Genomic DNA, 6,552 nt, shown 5'->3' with positions numbered 1-6,552 from the left:
TCAGCAGGCAGCCGCAGGGTGCAAACAGGCTGCAGACTCTTCCCAGGCCTTCTCAACAGCACATGCATCTCTCTCTCCACCCTGGGGGCAGGAGACACTGGTTTTAAGGGGAGCCGCAAAGCCAATCCCTGGGCTGGAATTTTCCTGGGCTCCCAAACTGCTTTTTGAATCTTGCATCCCCTTGCTGGGGATAATAATTAAACTACAGGTATGGGGATAATACTGAACTATCAGTATGGCATCCCTGTTGGGACAGTCTCCCTCAAGTGTTCAGGCAAAGAGCAGGAGGCTGGAGTGGATGAATCCATCATTTGCCATGGGACATCCCCCTGCCCATCCCCCATTTCATTGGCACAGTCTGAGCTCACCTCCAGCGCCCATCAGCCAGAGACAGGGCCAGATTATGTCCCCAGCGAATAAGGCTGGTGGGAAGGTAAAGATCGGGGCTTCGGTCTCAGCATCGAGAAATGACACCTGCCTCCCTGCACAGTCCAGACACACATGGATCCTGCTGGGCATCGGGCACAGGGGAAGTGGGGTGGGCTTAAGGTAAGTGAGAGCCTGGAGCTGACCATGCGAGTACTGCACAGCCCAGATCCCCCTCTCTGAGCTAAAGCGGATAGCTCTCTTCCTCCTCACAGACTCTCTGGTGACTCCCACAGCCCAGAATCTTGCTCTCCCCACGTCCACCTCCCAGCAGTCTCCCCCCTCACAGTCCAGCACACAGCAGCCCCTGTCAAATCTCTCAGGATTGTCAGGCAGATGGTGCCTCTTGTTTGTGCGTTTCGCACTTCTCCCATTGACAGAAACGACAAGCCAGGGATGAGCCGTGTCTGGGTCCAGAGTCACCATCGCTGGGGAGAGAATCACAGTGTCAGGACGGAGCTCAGCAGGGGCCATTCCTCGCCCTCCCCAGCAGCCCCATTCTGCTTGGTGCTATCCTGGGCCCTTGCAGCTGTCTTGGCCCTGCTCCCTTGAGGCCGAGAAGAGACAGCCCTGAAGCTCCTCAGCCTGGGACTGTGGAGATGCCCTGCCCCATGGGGAAGGGGAGGACATGACAGCAAATCCACAAGCCAAGGCAGAAAAATCCCAGCCCAGCCCTGCAGGTCACAGCACTGGGGGTTCGGTGCTGCACTATGACAGTGCTTCTCATGGGAGGGGAGGGGAGGGGAGTGCTGCGGTGGGATTTTTCTGTGAAGACGATCAGATCTGCAGTAGCACTTACCCTTGGGGTATGAGCCCTTCTCCAGACTGCAGAATGCCTGGGAAAACAAAATGGCCAGCTTACTGGATCAGCACCATAACTACTGGGCTAGTGGTTGTAGGGTGTAGACTGGGAGACTTCATCTGAGCTTTAAGTATTGAATAAATACTTAACTACATTTATATGGGGCCACAGAGCTGACTGGCTAGCATACAGTCTCCTGGGTACACACAGTAGCTGTGTGGAGGGTGGGATGAGATTGCAAACTGTGCATAAATGTCAAAACTGACCCTTGTGTGCCCAGGTACGTGCCCTCTGGGGGTCAAAGTGACACAGTATTTTCACTGCCCAGAGCTTCTCTTCTCCCCACACACGGGGCACATCCCTTTTCTCTGCCAACATCCTCCTTCAGTACTTTGAAATTGGCTAACCATTTCCCTTAGGTTTAGTTCAAAGCAGCTCTTAAGTCTTGTTTGCAGCCCATGAAAAATCCTCCCCAGCAGCTGGAACTGCCCCTTCTGGCACCTGGGAAAAACAATTCAGTGTCATTTTCTTTTCCTTCTGTAACTCCGCTTCGTGGTATCAGCCTTTACTAGGTGGACAGACTTGAGGACTGATTCTCTCTCTGTCCCTCAGCCTCAGGACAGGGGCAGCACAGGCAGTAACAGCACCAGCTCCCTCCATTGCCAGGATTCATACTTTGCAGCTCAGAACTGTCCATAACACTTCTTGGGATCAGAAAGGATCCTTCCCACCCCAGGGAAAATCCCAGATTTTGTATTAAATGACCTTAGGATAGAACGCCATCAAAGATCTGTGCCCTAACGGTGACCGTGCCCTGCATGTGATGCTGCGGTGCCCCATGGAGATGTGACCATATCACAGTGTTCAGGCCCTGGCCCACCCTTGGGAGTGAGAAGGAGCCATGTACCTGCTCAATGTGCTTCTGATGTCCTGGAGGGGAGAGAGAAAAAGGGAAGAGGGAGCTCAGTGCCACCTGCCAGAGTCAGGGGGGCCTTCTGTTCTCAGGGCTGGTGAACTCTGTGTGACTGAGTGCAGCACACCAGTATCTACTTTGGGATGGGGATAATACGGCCCATGGGCCACATCCAACCTGTCAAGCACTTTCATCTGGCCTGGGTGCTTACCAACGAATTGTGCCCCACTCATCCCTTCCACCCATGAGGGTGGGAGTGAGGTGCACACATGTACACACATCCCTACATATACCCTATTGTGCCTTGCTCCCACCCTTGTGGGCTGAAGGGCCCAGCCCCTCCAGCCTGCAGCTTCTGGGTGGGGTTGCTGCTGCTGCTGCAGCCCCCAGGGACCTGCACCACTTCCCCGATCTCTCCAGGCACCAGGTAGGGAAGCGGGGGGTGGGGGCAGGGCTGCAGCTGGGTGAGAGTGTAGAGCATGAGGCTTGGGCTGGCAGCAGCTCTGAGCCCATGCCCAGGGGGGCAGCAGCAGCACGGAGCTTAGGTGGGCAGCATGTGAGTGTGAGGGAGGGTAGAGGGTGTGAGGACCTTAAAAATATTTAATTTTAATAAAATTAAAATATGTTACAGTAGGTGTCTGACTTTTTGTGTATGATTTGGGTTTTTTCTGGTTGTAAGATGGCAACCCCTCATCCCAACAGGAGTATTTCTGGGGGGGCAAAGGGGGGAACTTCCAGTAGCAAAGATTAGGGGTTAGGGGGTGGGACTTATGGTCCTAGGATGGTGGCCAGGGGGTGGGGCAACTTTTAAGGGGCGGGGCTACTGATGTGGCCCTTGACAGCTCACCCAAAGTTATTAAGAGACCCTCCACCCAAAATAATTGCCCACCCCTGATCTACATAAATATTTCCCCATTACAACTCTCTCCCCAAGACCCAATGTTCACACTTTCCCCCTTTCCTGTGCAGGGGTAGGAAGGGTTTTAATGTGCCTCACCTCCAGAAGATAATTCGGTGGCTGCTGGCACTTGCTCTCCATCTCCGTGATCAGGCTGTCCAGACAGGAGATCTGCTCCGAGAGTCTGGTGACAGTTTCCTCCTGACTCTTCTCAATGTCCTGCTCCAACTCTGCCAGCTGGGCCAGCAGGAGTTGCTCCTGTTCCTTGATGAACTGGTGCAGTTCCTGAGATATAGATGCAACCTTCTGGCTCCCAGCCTTTGACTTTGCCTGAATGAGGAGTGGGAAACCAGGGTGGGGAGGTCAGGACATTTAGGGAGGGTCAGTTGCCACAGTGCAAGGCTTTGTGAGACTTACGTGGGAAGAGTTAGTCTCCTGAAGCTCCCATGGTCTTGAAAAGATGCTGGGGTCTTCCAGCATGTCTGCTCCTAGACCTCTCTGGTTGCACACTGGTTGCATCCTGCCTGGTTTCTGTGCATTTCATTCACCTTAGGAAGGGGCTTTTGGCAGCTCTGAGGGCTCAAACCCTATGCAGGAGAGAAGTCAACTGCTCTCCCCACATACAGCAACACACAGTCAAAAACCAACACGCATGTTTCCAACAAATGCACATCCCCACCTCCCGCTCCCCAGGTCACCCTGATCACCAGTAACCAGAAGCACTGACCTGATATGCTATTTCTGACTCTCACTCACTCTCAGGGCTTCAAGCCTTTTTCTCTCTTCCCTCAAAATCTTCAGTTCATCCTGAATTTTCTCCTGAAGGAAGGAAAATGCCTTGGGTGAATTTTCCTATGGCTATGGAGGGACTGTTATGTTTTCCTCATGCACAACCAAGATGCCTTCCCTGCTGTGATTTCAAGGACTGTCACATTGTTATTGGCTCACTCTCATGTGCCCTGTCCCAGTAACCCTGCTGGGTTCCTGATTCAGTGATATTCATATGAATAATGCTGGGCTGTAGAAAAGCCAGAGCAAAGGCCTGGACTACATAGCACTTGATTCTTCCCAGAAAATGTTGTTCTCAAGGGATGGGCTATTCTCTGTGGTTGGAATGAAATGAGTGTCAGACCAGCAGTGCTCGTTACCAGACACTGCTCCATCTCCTGTATCCCCAGCTCCTGCTGGCTCTGGAGTCCAGGAAAATTAAAGAGCAAAGGGTGACATCATAAAAAAGAAGCAAGTCCCTAACAACTCCCCTGGCTTTAGGACCAACCAGGGAGGCCTGGGAATTTCTGTGCTTTTAAAAAGGTTGTATTGTCTCATTTGAAAAAAAATCCCAAAGAAATATCAAAACTCTGAGGTCCAGAATTCTGTCCCCAGGAATCATACACTAAAACCTTCTGTATCTTGCCTCATAAAGGCTTCCAGGGAGAAGGTAACTCAGTTTTAATGGGGAAACCAGAGAATTAACAAGTTCTTTGGGCTCCCAGGGTGGGGGCCAGAGGGGGGCGGGGGGGATCATGCTGACTATAGGAGAGTGGGGTGGATGGGGAGAGTAGCAGGAGAAGCATCTTACTTGCCTGGGATCTGCTCACCTGAGGAGCAGGTACAACTGCTGTTGCTCATCTTTTAGCAGCATGTTTTGGGCCAGGGAGCTGAAGGGGAGGAGGTGGCTAGGTTCCCTAGGGGGCAGCTCCTGGTACCCCAATCACCCCACCCTACACCCTGGAGAAAGCCTGCACATCCCACAGCAAAGCTTCTGGGGGAGTGGGGGGAGGCTGATTCTCCAGAAGCCAATAAGGTGCTGCCTGTGCTGACTGCTCTGCCTGAGCTGTGCCTGTAGAAATCCAGTGGTGGCAGCTTCTAGTTACCTGGGGCTCTGGGTCTAGACCCTGTTGGCCCATTCATCAGTTTGCCTCTGGTGGTAGCCATGACTCTTCATTCTCAGAGCCCTGTGCCCGGCCAACTCTGGGCTACTCCCAGCTCATTTTCTCTAGCTCTGGTCTGGTAAGAGCGGAGAAACGTTCTAGTTCATCCTCCAAAGGGAGAAAGTGCCTTGCACGGACCTTCAGGGGCATCTCTGTGTCCTCTGCAGTGCGGTGCTGCAGATCAGGGCAGTCCTAGGTGCTGGAGCATCCTGTACCAGCCCAGGGGGATTCACAGAGTACAGCAGGATTATTGCTGCAACCAGCCTCTGACTGGAGGAGTGGGGTGATGCGGGGTTTTAGACGTGGAAGTAGGCATGGCTCAAAGAGACTGAAAAATTTTGCATTCACAGAGAATGGTTTGAAGTAGCTGAAATCAGAGTGCTTCCTACCTTGTATTTCTGGGCAGCCTCGTCCATGAGTAGCACTGGGTGACACTTGTGCTCTATGGATCTCTCACAAACCACACAAATGGCCACCCCGTCCTCCTTATGGAACAGGCTACGCTCTTTCTTGTGTCTCTCACACACATCCTCCACTCCAGGAACTAACTCCAAGTGTTTAATGCCTTCTACTACATTTGCCAGCTGCCAGTTGGGACAGAGATTCCCTTTCCGGATCTCAGCTCTGCAGACAGGACACTTCAGACGTCTATGTTCTTCCTATGCCTTACAGTAATCACTGATACAAGCTCAGCAGAAGTTGTGCCCACACTCTACTGTCACTGGGTCTCTCAGATACTCCAAGCAGATGGGGCATTTGATTTCCTCTTGGATGCCCTGCCCTGGTCTTGCTGAGGCCATGACTGCTGCTGTCCTCAGGGCACTTCTGGCCTCTCCTGTTTATTTTGCCTGTGGTGTGGAGAACATGCAGTGTATGCAAAGCTCAGTGAAAGTCACATGTGGAGGCAGACAGAAAGGCAGGGCGAAAGCAGGGTATGAAGGGAGGACAGCCTGGGTGGGGAAGCAAAGGAAAGGGGTATCCCAGGTCAGTGGCAACAATCAGTGTCTCTATTGCAATCCCCACTTCTCTCCTGCAGACACCATTAATGTGCACACTCACTCTCCATTTGCTAAAGCCAAATGTCTCCAATCCTCTCTCTTTGTGGGTCAAATTCCACCAGCACCACCCCTTTATGCTGCTCAAGGACAAAGCAGTTAATGTTTGGCCCTGCTGCCCAGGCACAGAGGGCTGAAATCACTCACATACCTGAGATGGGCTTTGTGCCTCCCCTTGGGATGATTCCCTCTGGGAGACCCCTCCAAGCTGCCCAGTTGGAAAGGGGTGTTGTTTACTTGAAGCAGAGCCTGCAAAATCTTCTCCTAAGCCTAGTGGATCTGCAGATAGATTGAACTACCCCATGGGGCTTGTCTGCTCCATAGTCTTTGCTCTGCCAGCTGTCATGCTGCCTACATAAATAAGTCTCTCTAAGAGGGATTGAAACATATTGTGGTTTTCCAAAGTATGTGTGTGTGTCAATATTATGTCATATCCCAGTTAGCATATTTTACCTGTTCGAAATCACAAAGCTTAGCTACTTTCCCATACATTGCTCCCCATGGAGGAATAGAATCATAGAAAGTGG

At 52.1% G+C, this 6,552-nt stretch overlaps 1 pseudogene; it reads right to left on the bottom strand.

Moving 5' to 3' along the window:
• Positions 1–262: 262 nt before the first annotated feature.
• LOC112549710 lies at positions 263–5,770 on the bottom strand (annotated as a pseudogene).
• Positions 5,771–6,552: the final 782 nt, after the last annotated feature.

This window comes from Alligator sinensis, unplaced genomic scaffold (assembly GCF_000455745.1).
Source record: "Alligator sinensis unplaced genomic scaffold, ASM45574v1 scaffold1097_1, whole genome shotgun sequence".
Classification (NCBI taxonomy): domain Eukaryota; kingdom Metazoa; phylum Chordata; order Crocodylia; family Alligatoridae; genus Alligator; species Alligator sinensis.
This window is presented reverse-complemented; position numbering and strand designations above follow the sequence as displayed.